This window comes from Pezoporus flaviventris, unplaced genomic scaffold, assembly GCF_033815535.1.
Source record: "Pezoporus flaviventris isolate CSIRO_AGI_PZ_B2104156 unplaced genomic scaffold, CSIRO_AGI_Pfla_v1 ptg000013l, whole genome shotgun sequence".
Classification (NCBI taxonomy): domain Eukaryota; kingdom Metazoa; phylum Chordata; class Aves; order Psittaciformes; family Psittacidae; genus Pezoporus; species Pezoporus flaviventris.
Window position 1 is genome coordinate 23,358,010 of NW_026892561.1, and position 24,245 is coordinate 23,382,254.

A 24,245-nucleotide genomic window follows, 5' to 3' on the forward strand; every position below is an offset into this window, starting at 1 on the left:
GCTAAAGCTTCAAAATCATCTCATCTATGGTATATGGGAAGAAAACAGTAATTATCCCCCAGCCCATCGCCCCGGGCATGTACCACAATGCCATCATTTGATGCAGCATTAACAGCAGGATGTGTTTTATTTCCAAGCATTTAGCATGGGGCACTGTGGGGCTGGTGGGACCGTTTAAGGGGTCTGTTGCAGCCAAGTATCTCACGCTACCATATGTTTTATTCTAGTTTGCAACTGTTCCTTCCAATTCCAACTACCAAACAAAATGCTCTCTTTTTTTTTAGGAACAAGTTGATATTCATTCATGCCAATTTGCTTCTGTATCAATTAGTCAGGGCAAAGGGGGTTGCCTTTCAGACCCTTTTCTGGTACGTTAGATGTAAGGGGACAGTGTAATTAATAGATGTCAGGCACAGTCCCCCCCGATCCATTGATTTCTTCCTACTTAGGAAACACTTGGGGAGAACACAATCACCCCTGACTATCAGGGGTCTTCGTAAAATCCATAGGCCTGGATTTACAGAAACTGCTAATCATTTTGGATGCTGAGAAAGGGGAAAGCAGAGTCTGATTTTAGAAAGCAGAGGAAATCTCTTATTAACCGTAACACCTCAGTGTACTTCAAAGAGAGCTTACAGGAACACAGAACTGGACAGTCAGAAGACTTCCAGCGCAAGAGGCAACTAGGGAAAAATGTTTCAATCCCAAGCCACGCTGAAGGAGATGTGAACACCTTCTCTGAGCTCAGAACATCTGCATTGCTGAGGCGCACAGGCCAGGGATCACTGTAGCCAGACAGGCTTGCTCCCCAGCTCGGCCACTGTCATACCCTATCACAGTCATCACCCTTCCACCACAGACAATTAGGATTTCATCAAGCCATCTTTATATAAAGTTGAAATTCTAGGGGAAAAAAAAAAGCAATTTTATTACTGTACTTGTTGGTTATTTCCTTTTAAGGTTTATTTTTTCCACATCTTACATACAGCCCTCCAAAATCAGCTCAAGTTATTTGATTATTTTCATCATCCCACAGTTCTGCCCATGGGTGCACAGCTGAAAAACCATGCAAGACCAGTACTTGTGCAAAGGTAGTTAAAATATCCTCATTCTGCACACAATAAACCTCCCAACACACATCACACAAATAAAAGGCACAGAAAGACTATAGTCCACAGGAACAGCAGATATTCTTGCTGAATATTACCCTTAGCTTTGCACAGCAAAAAGGCATTTTTCACCGTACATAAAGGCTAAGACCAAAAATGTCTACCCAGAACTGCTCACTCATACCCACCCCACAAGGCACATGAGACCAATCTTAGTTTTAATGAAAAATCTCCTTTCTTTGATTTCCTGAGTCTCTCTGGAGGAATAACAGCACTTTGGCCTGGCAGAGTGTTTTAATGAGATGACAGAGGGAAGAAAGGTTCTCCAAGAAAGGAAATGTCAGTGCCATGCAGCCAGCATGATTGCATACCTCGTATTTCAAATCAATATGAATGGAAAATTGTTACATCTCTCTTTCTAGAAGCCAAGAACCACCCCTCTTCGGAGATTAACTTAAAAATACTGCCCTATGTAGGCATCTAGACAATCTGGTATATGACAGAGAGATATATAATGAAGGAAGGAGTAAAGTGTGGTCTGAAACAATACCATATGCACATGGTTCTGCACCACCACCCACACCAAAGTGTACATCTACTAACAGCTCAGCTTCTGTAGCCTGCAACTGCCGAATACCTTTCCCACTGGAAACCTTTCTGCAATGATCATCTACTATAGAAGGAAAATCACTAGAGAAGGACACCCAATAGCTTCCAGGCAGAACACAACTCGCCTTCAGCAAGAACTTTGATTTTCACAGGCACACACTGAAGTTGTTCTTCACAACAAAGAACAGCCTGTCTGTTGCATAACTAACCTTAGGCTGTGTTAGATAAACCATGCCTTCTCACAGATCAACTGACCTTAAATAATGTCCCCAGTATATTCAGAGCCAATAGGTTTCTCTTCTAGAGCTCAACTGACAGGTCTTCTCCTTCCAGCTATTTCTTCAGAAAGGCACACAAAGAAGGTTTCAAGAGAAATTTCATGCTTACTGTTCCAAGAGCAGCTTTCCAGGCCAGAAATGAAGCACAAGACCTCAGCTCCAGAGTCGCACCTCCCTTTGAAGGCTTCTTCAGCACTTTCTTGCAAAAGAGCTACTGAGAGGCTTTGCAGGACAGAAGGCGGACTGAAGCAGACAGCTGGAAAACCCAGTATACCTCAGGAAAGTTTGCTGCAGTTCTACCACGAGTCAAACCCAAAGGAAAACTGCCAGCCATGCCGATAAAGCACTGCTTTGTATTCTGGATGGGGCAAAACAAAGGTCTGGTGATGAGGAGCTCTTGTGTATCATGCAGGGGTCAGCAGCAAAGGCAAATTCCACCATGGCATTTCCGTTCTGTCGCCCAACCCATTGCCAAGACTGGATACAGCAGGATTTTTCATCGCTTATCCAAAAATGCCATTTAATATAGCTCTGCAGCATCACCCCGTTGCCACATTCCACTCTAGAGGTGGGATATCAATCCCCACACAGAGCTCAAGCAACAGGGCAGATGAGCTGTTTTTACATCATTTTCCCCCATTTTAGGAATGAGATGATGTAGGAGCTCTGCAGCAGCCCAGGAGGTGGAAATGCTCAGGAAGATACAGAGTGACAGTAAGCAAGTCTCTGCACCACTCCTGGTAGATCATTTCACTGTCCATGCACATGTGCTTGTGGTCCCTGGTGGTGGGAGCAACATTTTAGAAGGAAAATGCTCTGCAAAGCAGGTCTGTACCCCTTTGGGAACACAAGTACCAAAACAATCACCCAGTGAACCTGAGGCAAAGGCACTAAAAGCCTGGCTATTTTCTGACACCAGCTTAGCTGTCACACAACCTTCACTTAAGCACCAATTTCCCTACTTAAAAATGAAGGGTAACAGGGCTTTCCATCTTCCTACACGTTGTTCCACTCATCCAACTGCTGCTTGATGAGAGTTTTGATACAAGGACATATGTAACACACACATCCAGCAACTCCCTGTCCTCTTCCAATGGAGCACATTAGGGCAGAAGTCCTGCCACACCTCTTACAATTGGCCAAACAAGGATTCATCAGTAAGGCTTTGCCATACAAAAGAACCACGTTATTTCATGTACAAGCCATCACCACCTCTCGCTATAACTGTAAGAGCCCAGACTTGTGAGGGTGGCTCATGCCAGAGGAGGCCCACAGCCACTGAGGAGCTTTCTAGTAAACCAAGCCCTGATTGCAAAGCAAAGCACTTGCAGAGCTGAGTTACTGGAATCTATTACTCCTGCATTAGTCAGCACATATGAATACATCCTCTTGCTTCATTAAACTTTAACTGGACTACATGTGAATAGGTTTTGCTGGTTACTTAATCAAATGGAATCCAAATACAAGGTGTTCACATAAAAAGCTAGAAAGCAACATCCTTTCTAGTTTGCTTTTGGATTTTTTAAGCATCCATTGTCAATTTCTTCAGGTCAGTTGACATTATGGGGTTGCTGCAAAGAACCACGAAGAGCAGCCACAAAGTGCAAATAAAGCAAGCACTTTGGAGGGAAAACGGACACAGATCATTAACCCTGCATTCCTCATTATTATCCAGACAAATATTATATGCAAAATCCCAGAGTAGCTGTTGCATTAGCTAGCTGATTGGTAGCGCTAAATACGATTGCTTTGCTGCTGTGTGTCATGCATGTTTGGGCTGGACTGTCTGGAGTTTCGCTATTTTAAGTGTCCTTAGGTACTCTGAAACCACAGCAGATTTGAACCTATAAAAAAAATAAATCCCACTTGTAAACTTGGATTTCCTCAGTAATAGCCTTCTCTTGTACTGCAACACAGACGCTTATTTGTTCACACGCACTTTCCTTGAGCTTAGAGAAACTTTGCATGTACTTTCTTGCCTGCCTTAGAACAGGACAACCATCTCCAGAACTCCTTCCTTAGTACAACTGAGAGGTGTGTGACTGGATTCTCAGCTTCCATAAAACCCCTACAGTTAGCTTGAAACAGCTTGAAACAACTTCTAGCAGTTTACACCGGCTGAAAAATCTACCAGTAGAGCAACTCCAATCTGCAAGAGGCACAGCTGGGAATGGGAGCTTGGTGCATAGCTGCGTGAGAAACAAAAAGCAGCTATGTTGTTCTGCACAGCACTCACTGTTCGCTAAGTGAAACAAACAAACAAAAAAAGAAATTAAAAAACTGCAGCAATTTAAAACCACAACAAAGAACTTAATGGACTGCTCCTGCACACTTGCTCAGAAACGCATATATTCTGTACAGTGATATGTTCTGACAGCCTGGGGCTCTGACACACTTTCTATGGCAATGTCCTAATATTAGAAAAATTTGGTCATCAGCTAAAAATGTAACAGAAATAGCATAGGATCATAAGTTACCAGTTGAGTCAGAACTCGATCTGCTACATGAATTTTATGCAATTTTACTCTTTACCAAGAAAAAAAAAAAAGTCAACCACACATCACACTGGGTTTGCTTCTGTCATCACTTATGAAGACAAATGAGCCTTTGCAGGGGGCAAAAAAGTCACTCAAAATGGCAAAATTCATAGAATCATAGAATCATTTGGGTTGGAAAGGACCTTAAGATCACCTAGTTCCAACCCCCTGCCATGGGAAGGGACACCTTCCACTAGACCAGGTTGCTCAAAGCCCTGTCCAACCCGGCCTTGAACACTGCTAGGGATCCAGCATTTCCTACTTCCTTGGGCAGCCTGTTCCCGTGCCTCATCACCCTCACAGTACAGAACTTCTTCCTTATAGCTAATCTGAACTTCCTCTTTCTAACCCATTAGCCCTTGTCCTATTGCTACAGTCCCTGATGAAGAGTCCCTCTCCGGCATCCTTGTAGGCCCCCTTCAAATCAATCTGTAAGGAAAGAAAGGACACAGATCCCCTCACAGACCACAGTTGTGTGTGTAGCAAGCCCTTCACTAACATCACAGCCCCTCTGCCTATGAGCTCCGGTGGAGTCCTCTATCAGCAGCCCAGGAATGATGATGGGACAGCACCTGGTAGCATAGCAGCAGAATTCCCAGGAATCTGAGGTGTGCAATGCAGTCTTCAGCATAAACACATTTGTAGTCTGTACTTGTAAATCATTTGTAAATAATTAACAGACAGCATAAGCATGTAACAGAACAGAGTCGCAGGTGTTAGCAAAGGAAAACTGCTATAAATGGATACGTCATGGTAATAAGCCGCCTGTTCACCTGTTGGGCGCTGTAGAAATTAATTAAACAATTTAGTTTTCCTAAATTAACCCCTGACACCCAGAACCTAACTAGAAAGCACAGCTGTATTCCTTCTCTGTTACTTATGACCATGAGTTTTCCTCCTTGCACACCTTGGGCATTCTTTAAACGAAGTAACCACAAATTGCCCCAGACTCCTGCTTGCTGGGTAGAGCCCCAGGGCAATGCATGGGGCAGATTCATGCACCCAGTGGAGGGAAGGGACATGTAAGTGAAAAGCCTTGTCCCAGCATCCTGCTGAGAGCTGCTGGACTCCCTGCCTGCAGCAGCAGAAAAGGATTTCTTCAGTATGAACATACAAAAGTAGCAGAGAAGGCAGAGGAGCAGAAATCCTCCTGCCAGGCATCACACTGCCAGGAAGCCAGCCCTGCGATCGAAGCTCACCATGCTCCTTGAAACACCAGAGATACTTGGCATCACAACATCTTAGCCACAAACATGCAGCTGCTTGAAGGGCAACAAGCAGAAGCCTGCTAAAATGACGAGGAAAGAGGAAAGGATGAGTCCTCGGAGAAAAGTGGATGACTAAAAGGTTATTCAATCCAAAGCCGGGCACCAAGTAAAGCAAATTGTCAGCATCTTGCAATTGTTCACTGGATGCTCCTCAGAAAACATACAGATCCTGGCTCGTCTGCACCTCTGCCTGGAAACAAAATCCAAAATGGCCTTTTTCTGACAACCTCAAAATGTCTAAAGCTCATTTTTTGTTTTGGTTTTGAACACAGTAATACACAAGCAATGAATTCTTGGTTTTGTTTGTTTTTTTTTTTTAAAGTACAGCTCCCATAAGCTTAAAAGTAAATGGGAGCACTTTGCTTCCTGGGGTATGTTACTGGAACATTTTTCTAGCACCTAATAAAACATTGTTTGGTTGATACTAACCACTAAAATATGCGTTTCAACTCATGTAATGTTCCCTGTGAAATTTGCCTTTTTGCTCCATGAAAAAAAGGGCACTGAAAGGAATCCTGCAGCCATAAGGATCTCACTTATTTCATGGAAGTATCATTTTAAAAGCCTCACAACATGATCAAAGCACTGTTGAGAACAGATGTTGCAGCCTTTACAAATTCCAGCATAAGTATTTTTATGACATTTATCACTGCTAAATTCTTTCAATCAATTTTTTTTCCATGCAAGAAGCATGCAGGCACTTTCCTCCTTGACGAAGATGTGTTCGCACATGGACTCAGCTCCAGCCACTGACCCTCTCCTCCCATCATGCCTCCCCATCCACCATGAACAAGAGCTGTGTGGTTTCCCCAGCAGCTGTAGTGGCAGCCAGCCCCAAGCAGTGCCGGTCCTGCAGAGCTGGACATGGTGCTCCCCACTTCACATGAAGAATTCAGTGTAGGACCTCCTGCGTCATGTAGTAGTCAGACACTCGCTCTCAGCTGACTGTTCATACAGAACCTTTCCCAGAAACCTCATTTTAGCTCTACTAGCTCGTGCCTGCTTTGACACGAGACTACACCCTCCAAAGCCTTCTATAAGGTTTCTTCTTCTTGACCAAGGCACACACCATCACCATCCCTCTAGATCACACCAACCCACCATTGCCATGGCAAACCCTGAGCAACATCCCCCAACCCTGCTTTGAGTGGGGATTGCATAAGACACCTGCAAGGTCCTTTCTACCTAAACTGTTGGAGAATGATAAATCTCAGGTGGGAGCCATATGGAAATGCCCTCAATCACATCAACACCCAATAAGGCACCTTCCCTGGTCTCCCAGCTCCTCCTATGGATTTGGGAACCATCTGCCTGCGCACTGGACCTAGAATGGTATTTCCCTGGCAGGAGAAGACGCTCCTGACTACCTAGCTATAAGGCCAGATGTAAGCAGAAGATGCTCAGGTAGCTAATGCATTGAACACTACTAAAGCCAGACAAACAGTGCCATGAGGACCAATAGTGGGGACCTGCAGGACTGCAAAGGAACCTGCTTGCTCTTGGAAGAGCAGCAACCAGTCCCCATTCCTGGAGGTAACTACAGAGGGAGAGAGCACATATTTCAACTGCAATTCAAATCATAGCCATATTTCCACTGAGCAAAGTTTCTGGGAAGTTTAGCTCTCCACAGCCATTTTCTGTGTATTCATCTCCACAGAAGTATCACCAAACTCTCTGGTTGACAAAGTATAAATACTGTGCAATACTAGGCAATTTCATGAGTGAGCTGTGCATTAATGCAATAATCACAACTACCCAAGAATCTGAAACATCGAGTTTATCTCTGAAGAATAACATAGGGTTTTTTATCCCCCAAAAATAGGATCTGAAACAACCAGCTAATTTCAAATTTCATATATTCACAGAAGAGGGTGTTTGTGAGAAGGACCCCACAATCACATCACTTCTCTAATACATGCCCAGTTTAGTTTCACCTGTTTCCATGCCTCCCTTCCCAATTCCTACAACCTGCTTGCACATCCTGTTTCACTATGAACACAAGCTTCACTTCTCCTCATGGGGTGAGCTTAGATAACAATCAAAATGGGAGCAAAACAACCAGACAAGTTTACCCCTCTTGCTCATTCAGGCTTGATCCCAAACAAGGTATTTTCAGGACTGTGGCAGCTCCTCACCATGGGTACTTGGTACCACCAAAATGGCAGAGCGATAGGTCCACCATGAGTCATCCATCAAGAAGATGGGAGAGTGACCTCTAAAAAAGCAGCACAAGGCAGAGAAGGTCTCCTAGAACAATGAAGGACAAGGAAAACATGTAAGAGGAGAGATTTCCGGTGATGTGGAGATGAATAGGGATGCTGGAGGTGAGCACAGGTCTGAGGAACAAGAATAACCAAAGGTAACAATCTGAAGAACATAAGCAGAAGTGGAAGGGTTTGGAGGAGCAAACTCAGGTGGAGGTGAGAGGTCTGAAAAAAGCCTCCACCAGCAAAGGAATCACAAGCAGTCACAGCAACAGGTCTTCCTCTCACTAAATGCTTGTGCTTTTCCCGATGGACCTCTTAGTCTGAGGACTTCTTATGTTGTTTAAAACTCATTTAATTCTTCATTTACAAAGTACAACTTCGTATTTTAAATGCACATTAAGAAATTGCCTTCAGAATGCAGTTTGCTGAAAAGTAATACACACACCTGAAATCTTGCCATGCTGGCAACAGGAACTTTCAGTTGTGTGTGCACACATGCATGTATGTGCACAAGCAGGTGCATGTGCACAAACACACCTGCATTCATGTCTACACTACAACTTTTCTGGAAAATGACTGTTCCCCTAAGTGTCCCCAAAGGAAGAGCAGAAACAGAGCATGCAGCACTATCACACAGGCACGCCACGCTCTTCTTCTATAACCTCAGAAACAACCAGCAACAACACAAAAGTCCTGCAGATCCCATCCGGCCCCTCTCCTTGTCTGTGGGCACACCATCCCCAAGGCACATAGAGCTGCATCACCTGCTGGGCTGGAGCCACCACTGGGACACAAGGCTGGGCCACTCCTACCTTTGCACTGGTGGATGACAGTGCCATTGCTTAGGAGGAGGACAGTGTCTTTGGAGCCTGTAATGCAATGAGGGGATTTTAAAAGGGTGCTCAAGACAGCATCAGGACTTATCAAAATTGCTCTGCTGAGTTATTATGATCACAACCCTGCTCCAGACCGGAGATGTTTCATTATCTCATCTTCCCACTCCGAGTGAATTTGCTGAGTGATTTTAAGAAACAGCAAAAGGCTGTGACCAATTTTCAGGCCTTCTGCTTTAGCCATTAAAACAAGACAAAAAAAAAAAAAAAAAGCTACAACATTTCAGTCTTGTTTTTCTAAATAAAAATAATGTATAGTCCTAACTTGCTAATAAATATGCTCAAAAGCTGTCCTTAAGTAAAAGCTTTTGATAACAAATTGCCTGCGCTAACTGCTATTTTACTGTTGAATTTTTTATTGTTGCTTAAGCACTGCAATTATGCTAATAAGCCTGAGAGGATGGTACACTAAAGCATTGAATGTGACAGATATAATACTCAATAAAATGTTAATCTTACCTGAAAATTGGAATCTAACAGCCTTATTAGTATTTATGGATATGGCATCTCCAACATGTTTCTTAAGAGGAATATATATATGCAATAGATATTTCGAAATATACCCTGCTATTTTTCATGCCTCCATACAATTTAATTCAAGGTGGCGATTACCCCTGCTGCTAATTGCCATTCCCTTTTGGAATAAGAAAAACGAACATCAGCATCTGGGCCATGCAAAAATTCCTGCATGTTGGAGGGCTTTTCCCCTTGGCATCTAAAGGATGGCAGCTATTCATAGAGATGAGGACACCTCTCCCCAACCCATGGCAGGGCCACTAGGCGTGACAGGGTGCAACAGCACACAGTGAAGGCACTGCTGTGCCACCCTCAGCCATCTTTTTTCTTTTTTACATGCAAGCCAGTACAACCAGCATAGACTTAAGTTATTCACAGGTGCTGGAGAAATGGCTTTTAGACTTCAAGATGGGACCAAACACTAATTTATTTTACTTTGAAAGTTTTTGGCTGATGCTAACAAATAACCAGATCCATCTGTTTCACTGCAAGTTACAGCACTGCAGGGTTGGATTCGGAGCCGCTGGGCTGTTGCAGTGGATCAGTCACTGAGGTGCTGCACAACTTTCCACAAGTCACATTGCATTTTGCACTGTTATTCCACCACCCAGTCCCACTCTGCTTTCTCAATTGATAATTTTTTTTTTTTTTTTTTTTTTCCAGGAAACAATCCACCTTTCACCACATTTAGGTTTTAGGGATTTTTTTTGCCAAACCTATGGGTCTCAGACCTAACCTCAGGGTTCCACTGCTATGCACTTTCCTGTGGGTAAAGCAAGTGGTCTTCAACACCTTTACTTTGTCATCTATGAAAGGAGGAAAAAAAAAGCCCCAAAACTCAGAAGAGCCACATGCTCGTGACAAACTACATTTACATCCATGACCAGGCACTGCAGAAAGACCATTTCTACACAAGATGTGTTATTCTACACATTTTTACCAATTTGTAGAAATTCTACAATTCTACCAATTGTATAATTACTAAACAAGACTGATGTGGGTTTAAAACATTGTAGATTAATGCTTAAAGAGCAGCTACTGGCACCCAGCTTCACTCCTCATGCTGCCCTCACCCACAGAAGTCAATTCTGCTGACAGGATGGTAGAAACATCGATAATCAGCATTATACTTTCACAGACAAGGAAGATTCTTGCCACATTGGATGCTGCAAGCTTCCTTGGTGGCAAACATTAGGTGGGAGACATCTAGGAACTGTTCCGATGAACAATCACAGCACGGAAAACTGAGCCATAAATGTGGGATTCTCAAAGCACCTATAAGATCACAAAAAGCAACCCAAGGGTACTGCTCACAATGAACCATGATGCAGTAGGACTTTCTTAAGTAATGTGTCCCAATGCATGCTGGCTTACTCTCAGAGTGCAAGGATGGAAACAGGACTGCTTTGCAGGACACAAAGAATACTGCCAATTGGCTGAGCTTGCACCTCAGAGAGCCAGCAGATGCACCAGGGACTCCAAGCTAGTTCCAGCACAAGATGCCAGATGCCAAACCTTCAGGTGCAGCCAGCAACTCTCATGAAGGTGGCAGGACTCATCTCTACCATGTTAAGTAATTCTTGTCATTATTTTCAATCCTGCAGGGAAATCTAAATTGACCTTTGGCATATGGTTTTCTTTTGCTAAATAGCAATGCTTGAATGTTTATACCGACAAGTTATTTATGGGTATTCTTTGGAAACAATCTTACCCTGACCAGTCCAAAAGGTCAGAATCATGAAAAATAACAGTAAAAAAAGCACAAGGCTGGAAAACCATCACTGCCATTGGCACTATACCTCGACTTATTAACCGTCCTTGCAACGAGGTGAACTGCAAGGTTTTGGGTTTATTTGATTGATTGAGATCAAAAGATCGGGGGCACACAGTAAATTGTATCTTTCCATGAACATATTCTGCTTTCAAGATTTGAGCAGATACTTGCAGGAAAGAAAACCACACATAAACACGTACAAAAGTGACTTCAAAAAGGCATCCCCTTAATTCTCTCTTGACACCATCTGCATTTCCTAAAGCTATTTGAAAGTTTCTTCCATGTTCTTGTACCCCTGGGACACAACAGTTTATCTCTGCTAAACAGAAGATGACCGTGAACAAGAAGACACTAGCATAACTCCAGGGGAGACACCAATATCTGCTGACATTAAGGATGAAAGGTAAATATTAGGGAAACCAAACGAATCTCAAAGTCCAACAGGAGGTTGAAGAACTTCCCATTGAATTGCAGGTGTCTCACTATCCTTCTTAGTTGGACCACAGAAGATGAAGCATCTGAACCCTGTTTCTCTCATGATGACGGCTCAGAAGCTGCCTGAGCCCAAGATAGGTTTGTCATCTGCAGCACCCAGGAGAGTGAGGGAGAAGCAAGGGAAATAAATGAGCAGACATCTTCAGGACATAATTTCAAGACCCATCTGGTGAGACAGCATTTTTGAACACAGAAAAATCCTGCTGTGTTTGCTGTCAAGACAGGACAAAGAAACACAATGGAGAGCAGGAACAGAAAAAAAGAAAAAGAAAAGAAAAAAGAAAAACAGAACTTCCATTTTACTGCCCCCAGGAAACAGAGAGGAAAAATAATCATTTGCTTCTTTTCTGTGTTCCATGTTATCTGCATTTTGGTCAGGATACCTGTATCAGTAGCACTATGTTCTCATGTCATAATAAAGTAGATGGAGTTACCCACCTGAGAGTAACAGTAAAGCCCTTACATGAACCACAGAAAAGACAAAAACTCCCAGGAACTTGTTACAAAGGATCCAGAACTGATACAACCTCCTGCTTTTATCACAAGTTTACATTACTGTGGTGGGCTGACCCCGGCTAAACACCAGGTGCTCACCAAAGTTGCTCTATCACTCCCCTCCTCAGCTAGATAGGGGAGAGAAAATATAACAAAAGGCTCATAGGTTGACATAAGGACAGGGAGAGATCACTCAGCAATTACTGTCATGGGCAAAACAGACTCAACTTGGGCAAATCAGTTTATTACCAATCAAATCAGAGTAGGATAATGAGAAATAAAACCAAATCTGAAAAACACCTTTCATCCATCCAACCATCCCTTCTTCCAAGGCTCAGCTTTACACCTGATGTTCTCTGCCTCCTCCCCATCAGAAGTACAGGAGGACAGGGAATGATGGTTGCAATCAGCTCATCGCATATTGTCACTGCCGCTCCTTCCTCCTCAGGGTTGGACTCCTCACACTCTTCCCCTACACAGAGGGGGGCCTCTCCCATAGCAGACAGCTCTTTACAAGCTTCTCCAATATGAGTCCTTCCCATGGGCTGTAGTTCTTTACAACCTGCTCCAGTGTGGGCTCCTCTCTCAATGAGGCCACAGGTCCTGCCAGGACCCTGGTCCAGCACAGGTTTCCCACAGGGTCACAGCCTCCTTCAGGCATCCCCCTGCACCATCTTGGGGTCCTCCATCATCTGCAGGTGGATATCTGCTCCCCTGTGGACCTTCATGGGCTGCAGGGGCACAGCCTGCCTCACAATGGGCTTCAGAGGAATCTCTGCTCTGGCACTTGGAGTACATCCCTTCCTCCTTCCCTCACCTTGGTTTCTCTTATCCCTCCAGCTGTAATTACTCCCACACTGTAACTTTTTCCCCCTTCTTAAAGATATTATTCCAGAGGCACTACCACCATCACTGATGGGCTCAGTCTTGGCCAGCAGCAGGGCCATCTTGGAGCAAGCTGACATTGGATCCATCAGACACAGAGGAAACTTCCAGCAGCTTCTCACACAAGCTGTGAGAAGAGGCCCTGTAGTGCTCGTGAGAAGAGGCCCTGTAGTGCCCCTGCTACCAAAACCTTGCCATGTAAACCCAATACAGTTACATGCCAGCAGCTGTGAATTAACCTCCTCTTCTATGAGCTTACACTTCCCTCCAGAGAGCATCACCTTTCAGGTAATAAAGACACTAAACCCCAACATTAACTGCTGTTGCATCAGGCCATCATCAGACCAGGCAGCTCCTTCTGCACAAACACACTGAGCTTTACCTTTTACCTTATCAGTTTTGAAGAAGGTTGAGATAAGAATTTCATGTGCTCCCATTTCTAACCATTGATGAGTTAAGGAGGACTCTCCAGAAGTCATCGAGTCCTTTGCCACACTGAGGGATTGGTTCTCCTAAAAGCATGTCTGCTGGAGTTTTTCCATCTTGTTTATAAACCTTTCCAATGACTGAAACTGCCTAAGATCTTCAGGCAATCCACTATTTTTAATAATGCTCAGCTATTTTTAATGCAGAATTTAATTTACTAATGTCTCTTCTAAGTTTTTCTTCCTCAAACTTAAGCTCATAATTTGTCTTATTTAGAGTGGGCACATTTACAGTTTATTCCCTCTCTCCATGACAAGCTCACTATTTCCAAAATTTACAAGCTGAGGCACCAGTGTGGTTTCCTCTCTCTATGCCATGCTGCTTCTGCTCAAAGCATGTTCTTAATCTTGTCTCTCTGCATGTGTATTTCTTTTCTTACCCTGACAGAACAGGCAGTTAGGATATCACAAGGCTGTTTCAAGAAAAGACGTTCACATCCAAAGGCTGATGCATTCAGGCACACCCAGTAATAAAGTACTCTGAAACAAGAAGAAGATTTGTCTTTAGGATGGTAAGCAGAGGATCCAGTAGTAAAGAAACCCCAACAACACTGAAGTGCAATTTCTTCCACACCATTATTTAACATTTAAACAGATCTTCAAAAGTAACATGAATGACTGTAAGACACATTACGCACCACCACTCAAACTTGGCCACAATCTCTTTGACAACCACCATAAGGGTTTGATAAATCTGTGGTTTATGAATCAAGGTGCTCACTAACTTCAAAGAATGTTCTGCCAAGTTATAAGAAATACCCAGCGCATATCAAAATCAGATGGCCCTGGCTCCAAAGCTTATTGACTGAGACAGAGGACAAATCTTAATGTTACTACTGATGACTTCATTTACAGTGTCACTGAAACTAACAGAGGCAAGACTTCTAGTCTACTGTGAAATTTGTGTGTGTGTAATTATAGGATAGACCCAGAGGAGAAATGTCAGTCTGATGAAAGACTGAGTAACCTTTGTGTTCACAACACAGGCCTTTACCTCCTGGTCTTCAGGATGTTTTATCCATCAAAAAGAACTCTTTCTCCCAAAACCAAGGGGATCACCAAGGGTTTGGTGATAGTGGGGAAAGAATAAAGAAAGGATTTACATGAACAGTGTTTGGAAACACAGAGAAGAGCTCTAAGCAACAAACATACCCAAATTTCATGAGAGAGAACAAGCAACACGGAAGAAAAGCAATAACACATTTGCCATCCTACTTTTGGAGGCTCTCAGAAAAACAGAACTAGATGGTAACAGGCATTTTGCCACAACAGCATCTTTCACCAGTGGATCACCTTTTGCATCACCATATCCTCTAAATTCCTATCTCTCCTTGGCAGAGGCTGCTGCTAGCCCCAAAGCATCAAGTGGCTTTGTTACAAATATGCCTTTTCCAAGGATTGAAGCCAAGAAACACTCAACTTGCCCCTTGCTATGAAAACAAGACGCATGTTGCACATCTAAGGCTACGCCAATGCAACAACTCAGGGTCTTCTCTTCTGCTGTTTTTTAAACTTTGCAATCCTCACGTGCCCTGGGCTTTTGCTTTCCTTGGTCTTTTTCACTTTTACCAATGCTAACACAGCCAGCCCAGCTGCTGTCAGCACAGGAAGGTGACATGCTCCTATTTACAACAGACTTGATAACAGAAGTGCTGTTTCAAGGCTAACGAGGAATACCTGCACCAATAATGTCCCTACAGCAGCACACAATAGCTGAGGAGACTGAGCAATAAATGCCTGTTACTGAAGATTAAGAACTTAAAAGTAATCTCAAAATGTATGATGGCTAACTAATAAAAAAGTTCAAATGTATGCCCATCTTGGAGAGTGAAAGTAGCTCCAAGGACTTCTGCAAGATTATTTGCAGCATCAGACATGCTACCTCTTAAAATACTAGAGAGATAAGGATGTTTAGCAAGGGATAGAGATATAAGGAGTGCTTCCACCAAGAAAACACACCCGTTTTTTCTATCTGAATTAAGACAGCTGTTGAAAACCATGGAGTAGCATTGAATGGCAGCCCAGAACAGGGAGCCAGGACAACTACCACATGCAACTGAAACTGCCAAGGGATTAAGTTAGGTCAACAGTAATTACACAAACTGGAACCTGGCCAGGGTACTGGTTGGTTTAAGAAAATTAAAAGAGGTGTTCAAAAGTTTCAGAGATGGAGTCCTCCTCCTGTTAATTATTTGGTGAGTCAGTCACTGAAGTCTCAGCATTCTGGGAGGCTGCCTGAAAAAGGGGAAAAAATGAGGCATAAACTTGAAAGGCATTAGAAGCGATTAGCAAAAGCCTTTGTTCTCCATGGCAATCCTCACTGCACTAGTGCGTGAAAGCCTTTCATGTTCATGCTGAAAAATGGCCTTAGTCCCTTTGATACTTCTGGGAGGAAGCATTTAAATTTACAAATATCCCACTGTCAGAAGTTACAGCCAACAGTCAAAGAACTTCTACATCTCCCAGCCAGGTTGTACCTAGCTCTAAACCCAGCTCTCAAGCAGGCAGAGCTCCTGCTAAAGGAAGGAATGCAAACAAGGACACATGGAAGCTCACTGCGACCTAGAGCAGTACCTACTCTACTTGCTACTGATTTATGAAAGCCAGGTCATGCAGAAAAGGACCTTGCAACCATATGGGTCCATGTCCTCCTCAGCTTCATTCAGTTTTCAGAAGATGGGGAGCATGAAAGGCAGGCAATGGCAAGGAGGCCAGAAAGGATGCTTCATGGTCTAGTAGCTGTCACTCTGATTAAAGATTAGGTCCTGTTCATGCTTCTGCCATAAACCGCCTGAGCAATAAGAGGAAAGTCACATACATCAATTTTTTCAATATATTTATTGCTGTGCCTTTTCTGGCTAACTAAAAACACAGAAAGACCATGTCCAGAAGAGAAAAGAACTAGCTGTAATGAACTGAGATTCTCCGTTCAATCTCTAATTGCAACTTGTACTATAACCACGTATAGCACTACAAAACACAAACTGTTATGAAAACATAGGCCTTGTAAGTCTCAGTTTTGGCACCTGAAAGTAGTAGATGCCTTTGCTACATCTGCATCTGAAAATCATCATTAGAGGTGCACTCATTACTGTCTTTGAAGCAGTTGGATGCAACAATAAAAGCAGTACTGAATTGGAGATTAAACTTTTTGGGTACCAGCCAGATGTTCAGATGATGGTTTATTTAATGCACCTTAAATCAATTTTTGACTGATGTGGAAAAAAAAAACAAACAAAAAACCAACCAACAAAAAAAAAACAAAACACCCCCCCCCCAAAAAAAACAAAAACAAAAACACAACAAAACCCAGAAACCCATCAAGCACACTGCGTGATGTGGTTTCCTCTCAGCGCAACAGCAGGTGAACACACACTGAAGCCTCTGCCATATTGACTTAATGCACTTTTTTTTTTCCTTTTCAGAAAACAAGCCAGGGAAAGGCAGACATCTCACAGCACAGACTGGTGCAATTTGTGCTAATGGCCTAAGTGTAGATGCAAGCAGCAGCTTGTTTCTCTTCATGTGGAACAGTCAAGGGGGACAAGTTCTGGTGGGACAACTGCTACCATGGCACACCTTGCCCCCGCCCAGCAACATCTCCCTCAGTGGCTCTGTAATGAATGGGCAAGAACTAAGAGCATAGCAGAAAGCCTGCGCTGTCATTCAATGATGTGCAAAAACCAGGGGCAAGTAACTACGGGAAAAGGTTATGTTCTCTGCTGACGATACACAAGCTATTGCTCTTCCAAAATGGAGTCAAATGCTCTTCCAGACAGCAAAACTACAAACACCCTAAATCCTTCATCCCTGGCACTCCTCTGACATGGCGAGTCACTTCCTTAGAGTCCTCAGGCACCACAGAGACAGCAAGGACAAAGACTTCTTTTATGAACAGAAGCAAAATGGTACTGCAGTTCTTCCCATTCTTTCCAAACACCTTCTAACCAAGCCTCCTCTGAAGCAGGTCCACTGCTTTAACCGGAAAGACCTGCAAAAAGAGGTTTTGATGGAAGCAGAGACCTAGCCATGGGAAAACAGAGCCAAACCGGTACAAGTCAGAGAACACCATAAGTAGCAGTATTATAATGTTTTTTGAGTTTAAAATATTCAGCAAGGTCAACACACTTATCTCCAGGCCTGCAAACGACTCATCAACAGCATCATGCCAAAGGCAGCCACCTCACCTGTGCTGGGACTCTCCGGCAGAGCCACCAGCACTGCCAGCCCCAAGCACCCTAATTAGCAAAAGGTAGAGAGGGTGCTTAAACAGCAATGTCAATGCCCTTAACAGTGGCATTAGGATGAAAAGCTGTGCAGTGTATCACCAGGGCCAGAAGCACTCTCCTGGCTCCTCAATGCACACCATCACTGTACCTCATGCGAGCACTGTTGCAAGTAAGGAGAAAGGTACAGGACTGATGCTACGGAGACCACAAAGAATATATTTTTCAGCATGCCCACCCACACTAGGCCAACCCAGCAGAGGCTGGGGAGAGCAGGACAGCCTAAAGGGTTTCATGTCACAGAGGGACCCACTGCTAAGAAAAAAGGCAGCCAAGGTAGCCAGACTGTACAGGGGGAGGTCTCCCTGCAGTGGCAGCAGTGATTAACTATTACTAATAATGGCATGTAGTGCTTGAAACGGAGCACAAGGAAATGGCATGGAAAGGACTAACGCCAAGCAATAATAAGAGGGAGTCAGGGCTGTTGCTCAAGTAAGAAGGTTTTTTCACCTAGGCTACTTGTTAGGACAAAAAAAAAAAAAAAAGAAAAAGGAAGTTTCCATATGCAGGGACATCCTGTTCACTGTATTAAACTAAAGAGATGGCTCAAGAGGGAACAGCTTTCGGTAGGCAAGGGGGGGAAATCAATTTCAGGTTGCTACGGACTACTAGGCTGTCTCCTGTAAACTAAATCAGATTCACTTCTATGAACCTGAATGCTAAACATTTCCTGAAATACAACACACACACTCTCCAAATAAATGAATACCATAAAATACAGACTTGTGTCATGTTCCAGCTTTTTTGCTGATCTAAGGACGTGATCAAACCTGCAAATTATTGCAAAATACAGGACTAGAGTTTTGGCTCAGCAGTGGCATTCTGTCAGTTCAACACTGACTACTGCCTTTCAGGGAAAAGATATTTAATGGCAGGGTGGCATTTGGCAAAAGGAACCAGAGCAGTGCCCAGATTCACTTCGCTCTGGGCCCTTTCATGTGCTCTAGGCTTGCTGCAGGACCTAAAAATTGTTCTGCTGATCCAGGCTCAGTTAGCAAGGGCCAGAGAAAGCTAGCAAGGGCCTAGGGATTTCAAGCACATCCTGTCCTAGCTTTGTCAAGTATGTTGTAGATAGTCCTTCACCGTGAGGGTGATGAGGCACTGTCACAGGTTGCCCAGAGAAGCTGTGGTTGCCCTGTGTCTAGCAGTGTTCAAGGCCAGGTTGGACAGGGCCTTGAGCAACCTGGTCTAGTGGAAGGTGTCCCGGTTCATGGCAGAGGGGTTGGAGCTGGATGATCTTTAAGGTCCCCTCCAACCCAAACCTTTCTGTGATTCTATGATAATGGATGCAGGCAGTGCAACCTGTCTCGTCCTTGAATAGTCTGAATAGAAACAACATCCTCCAGCTGAGCAGCTGACCTGTAGTCACAGCAGCCAAGCAGGAACCTTATATAGACACTGGGGACAACACAGTGGCCATGGTTCAACAGCTGTCCTCTCCCCATACCTCACCACTGGAATAATTTCTAACAGATTTTAAGCACTATCTCCACTTTCTGCAGCAAGTAAAGACGTACGGGCACAGAGCTGCATCACTTCCACACACCTGTGGGATGTTCTCCTCCAGCACACCCTTCATCAGTAGCCTTGAGCAGAGATCCCCTCAGCAAAACAGAAATCCCTCAGTTCTCAGACTCCCCAGAGTGAGAAGAGCAGGGAGCAATGGCAGCCCTGGGAGCCTCACCACTTCTCTGTCCTGGGCATGTTAATCCCTGTAGTCCTCAGGAGCCAGAGGAACTGGGATCTTAGGAGAGACATTTAAGAAAGCAGAACTACCATTTGGCAAAGATCACAGCCACTGGCCAGGAGCTGCATCAGGCTTTTCACAGGTTGGAAATAAGAAAATGAAATCAAGGCTAGGAGAAGCTGATCCCCCATGCAATACAGAAATCAGGCAAGGGATGACTGTGCTCCCTGTGTGCTAGCACTCTCTGTGGCACGGCCTCCGGCATGATACTGGGCTGGAGCTGCACAGTTAGTTATGATCCTATCATCACATTTAGCTCAGCACCAGCCATGCAGCATCCTTCTGCACTATGGGTGGACCCAGGTGACAGACATCATGGCAGCCCACTGAGAAAACAAATGGTAAGAGCTGCATGCTGAACTCCAAACCTCTGGAGAAGAGGAGATGAGGCACCTGACTCTATACCATTCTCCAATAGCTGTTAAGCAATCAAATAAATCCATCTAGATCAATCTCTTCATGAAGACAACAGGAAACATTACCATCCCACGATCATGTAAGTCTTAATTTTATGGAGCAGTTGATGTTTTTCCAATGAAATGTACCATTAAAATGTAAGATTTTATTAGCAGAATCAATGATGTGCGCAGAGACAGTCCCTCATGGCTTTAAAAAAAAAAAATCTATGAATAATTATAAAACTGATAGCAATAGAGAACATTGTGCAATTATTACAGCCGTTTTACAGGATTCTCTACTAATGATGGCCCCTACTTCTGGTAAGGCACCTTAAGGCAGTACCACAAAAAAGAAAATAAGGAAAAAAACAACAGAAGCACAGCATTCCCCTGCACTTAGAGGGTGCAAACATGACACCTGTTTTGTGTTTACTGAATTATCTGCCCCTCCACCCTAAGCAATAATTCTGGAAACAGAAACACCACAACATTTACAAAAATATTTACCAGTCACTTGTCTCTTTCTCCTTGTTCACCAGTTAAGAGTGTTTTGTTGCTATCAGGAGAGATTTACCGCCATTTAAACCTAGCAGAAATGGAAGCAAAAGAGGAAGGCTTGAAATTCATGATGGCCCTTAACCATGCGCACAGATCAGGTATATGCAGCGTCCAAAAACCCTCTGGAAGTAATACACGCACTGGAGACAGGAGTGGAGTCCTGAGACTCATTTCTTCCACAAGGCTCACTGGTTTCCAATGATAAGCAGCCACAACACCCAACCTGCAGCCAGGGCTTTGTGGCCAGCTGAGTGTAGCTGCCCTCCAGCATTCCATCCAGCACTAGCTATGGAGCTGGGGTGGTTGGGATGCTTTCAGTAACCCAACTGCAAGTCCAGTACCTCAAGCACTCACTATCCTCACCTTCCACAGGATGCTATGAGCATACATAATCCTTCCATTTACCAGTATCCTGCTCTCAACTGGCAGCCATCCCCCACATCAATGCCATCATAAAGAGCTCAGTCAAAACATCAACGCACCCTAAATCCAATGCTTCCCAATCCCACTGTCCAACTTCTCAGGGAGCTCTGGCTAATGTGCAAGGAGAACCATTAAGTCTTATTTATTGCAAAGTGTTAAAAGAACACACACAAACTGGTGCCAAAAAATCCAACACCTGCCAGTTCTATCCCAAATATTTTGCCTAGCATCCATACCTATCTATTCACAAGATTATAAGGTCCACTCACAGGGAAAAATGTCTACTCCACCTAGCCTTAAACATCCTCTGGATATGTGTGGGGATGGATGATGGAGGGTAACAAGAATACTCAACAGATGTTTTCATTAGCATAGATTTGCCATTCATTTCTCTCTCTTCCACCTTCAAACTCCTCTATTATCCTCAATGGATAATTTACAGCGCTTGTTGTAAAGTACAGTCTCCAAGAACAGAGACAGCACACACTTGATAATGCAGAAGTTCAAAGAGCTGAGCCACGCATGACCTGTAAGCAGATTGTTGCTATTTCCTCACATGTTTAAAAGGGCTTTGCCTTCATGCAGTACTGGAACTTGTCATCATGAAACAACCTCCTATTACAACATGGCCTAGAGGAGCTACTATTTCGGGTCCTAATAACGTACTTGGTTTTACAGGAAAGCAAGACGGCAAGTAACACGGAACAACCCAGCTGTCAAGTAGAGAAACAGATGGGATCCTCACAAAGCTACACAGATTGCCTTAGTCAAGTGCTGTCACAGCCTATCCTTGAGATGGGAAAGCACGGTGCAGGAGGTAGATGAAAGGAGCTTGTGAAATTAAGTAGCATCATCACCTCCATAAGGCCTGTGAAGAGACAATAGAGAACTGCTTTCCAGGCACTCTGATCCCAGGGCAATAAAACATGACTCAAAGTTGTTAGGTTGTTTTTTTCCCTATTTGCCTTTTGGCTGAGTGACAATTGTCCAAAATCTCCCACCTGTTTGGCCCCCACAAAACACAGAGATCATCATGGAAAGATGCTCCAGGAAGCACAGGTCACATCTGTGGTCTAAAGCTCTCAATTAAGGAGTGAGCGCAAACAATGGGAGGTGTCCCTGTTAGCACAGCCACGCTGGCAGGCAGGATGCCCATGTGTGGGCAGCACCATGGCTTCCAGTCCATAATTTGGCTTCCAAACAGTCTAGGAACCCACAACACCTGCCATGGTGGTTCAGTTCCTATGTCATTGAAGGAGGTGCCTTTTCACACCATGAGTCAGTGGCAAACCAGGAGATTGTGATGGACTGGTTTGACCTTCCTCATTCAAACTCTCTAATAAAGGATGCTAAACCAAAGCTAACAAGTCAGTGCTTCGGAAACCCTGGCACACCTGGAGATATCAGGGCCCATATCTAACAAATACAAGTCCTATACTTTGTACCTACAGTTAGAGCAGCTCTGAGCACAGCCAACCATTCATGCCCGTAGTTATTCAACCAACGAAGGCTGCACACAGAGGGAAGGCTGGAGCCAGATTATGAATGAAGAACTAGGATCAATTCCCTTATCTACCCTCCACCTCCCACTAACTGGCAGATGCTATTCAGGGAAAACAGAATTTAAAGGCAGAGGCTAATGATGCAGCAGATTGATTTTTAGGACAAGAAAATAGATGTAATGCCAGTCTACCTGCTTGCAGCTTGTCAAGTCATAGCAAGGTTCAGGACAACCTGGCCTGTCTCCCCTTCCACATCCCAGCCCCTTTTCCTCCTCTGTCCCCACTAAACAAAGAAAGAAAAAACCCTCACAGAAAAGAAATGCTTTACACAAGGCAATTAAGTGCTGCCCAGAGCCAGCTCAATGTTGGCTTCCCTCTCTCTCTCAAACAGAGCCTGAATTAATGGATGTGCAGAGGGTCCATTTTCTGGGGAAAAAGCAGATTCTGAGCTCACAGCTGGGAGGAATGCATCGTATGTCTGGTATTCACACTGTGCCCTCTCTTCCTCTTCCTTCTTTTGGCCATATAAGGAGCTGAGCACAGCAGGCCAGGCTGGGGAGGGCAGTGCTGCATGCTCAGCACCGTCAGACTTCTTTGTTTGTCTTTACTGGAAATCCAATCAATGCACCTAGGAAAAAGGCTACTGCATACAGCACAGAGCATCAGGCTCAGACATCACGCTCCTGAGATGCAGGACAAAAAGAGGAGCAAGCTGAACTAGACCAGCCCAGCAAGTGCTCCTGCAGAGATGCAAGCACGTGAGATACAAGCACATATGAAGAGGCAATAGTTTTCTTAGTTACATTGGAGAAAAGGGGGGTGCTAACCTAAAAGCTTGAGGCTATTGCACCTACAGCCCCAAAGGGTTGTTTCGCAGGTTAGCAGCACTCAAGTCATATCTTCACAGGAAATAAAAGGCAACATGACCTTCACTGAATTCACTTAGGGCCAGGAGGATTATGTCCCCTCAGCCGCAGAGAAATACATCCTCTCTAACATGCACAGGTTACAAACAATGTGGGACTACGCTTCAGAGAAGCCTGTCATTGGAAATTTTTCCTAAAGTCCTCACAATCGTCAAGTTCAAGTGTACTGCAGCCATTTCAACAGACTGGGATTTCCATACCTCCCAATGCAATTAAAATATTACAATCTAAAAAATCAAACATTTTTGCTATTGCTGCTTCTTCTCTAAACAAAAGACTATTCCTGCAGGTACCCAGGACTTTTCAGGAGCAAAAAGGAAAAGAGAAAGACACACACTTTTACCAAAGGCTGGAAATTCTGGATCATCAATACCCAGGAAGATTCTACATCAACTCCCCCTTTTCAGCCCTGTTTGGCATCAGTAAAGCAGTTCTCATTTCATCTCACAGGAAAGTGGTGGAGAGCTGGACAACAGCTACAGGGACAGGGAAACAACGATAGTGAGATGAAACACCATCAGAGCACCGCAAACAGCCCCAGGAAAGAAGGAAGCCCATAGACACACTGCCAATGTCCAGACTGTCTCCAGTTCAGTCCTGGCTTTTCCTCCCATAGAGAAGACATGAAAAGATCTGCACATCTATGGTGTTCCTAACCCTCAATTACATTAGAGAAATGTGCTGCTTGTCTGCTTTCCTCAGCCAGGCATCAGAGTCCCAAGCAAGGCCATGATAGAGCTGGCCAGGAAGATGGGGAAACTTAGAGAAAGCAGCAACTTGGCCCACTTCCCCAAGGGTGCTGCCTTTGACCCAGGCTGGTTCTCAATGCCCTGAAGGATGATGGAAATCCTCCG

At 44.1% G+C, this 24,245-nt stretch overlaps 1 protein-coding gene across 14 annotated transcripts in view; it reads right to left on the bottom strand.

Moving 5' to 3' along the window:
* Positions 1 to 24,245, bottom strand: part of LPP (LIM domain containing preferred translocation partner in lipoma) — a 338,569-nt gene that overhangs the window by 253,202 nt on the left and 61,122 nt on the right. For 9 of the 14 annotated variants that reach the window (XM_061452172.1, XM_061452173.1, XM_061452181.1 and 6 more), the window contains exon 2: positions 13,932 to 14,031. The exons of 3 other annotated variants lie outside the window; for them this stretch is intronic. The gene's annotated coding sequence lies outside the window, so the exon portion shown is untranslated. The remainder of the gene's footprint in view (positions 1 to 13,931; positions 14,032 to 24,245) is intronic. 2 more of the 14 variants (XM_061452175.1, XM_061452168.1) reach the window with 1 other exon arrangement.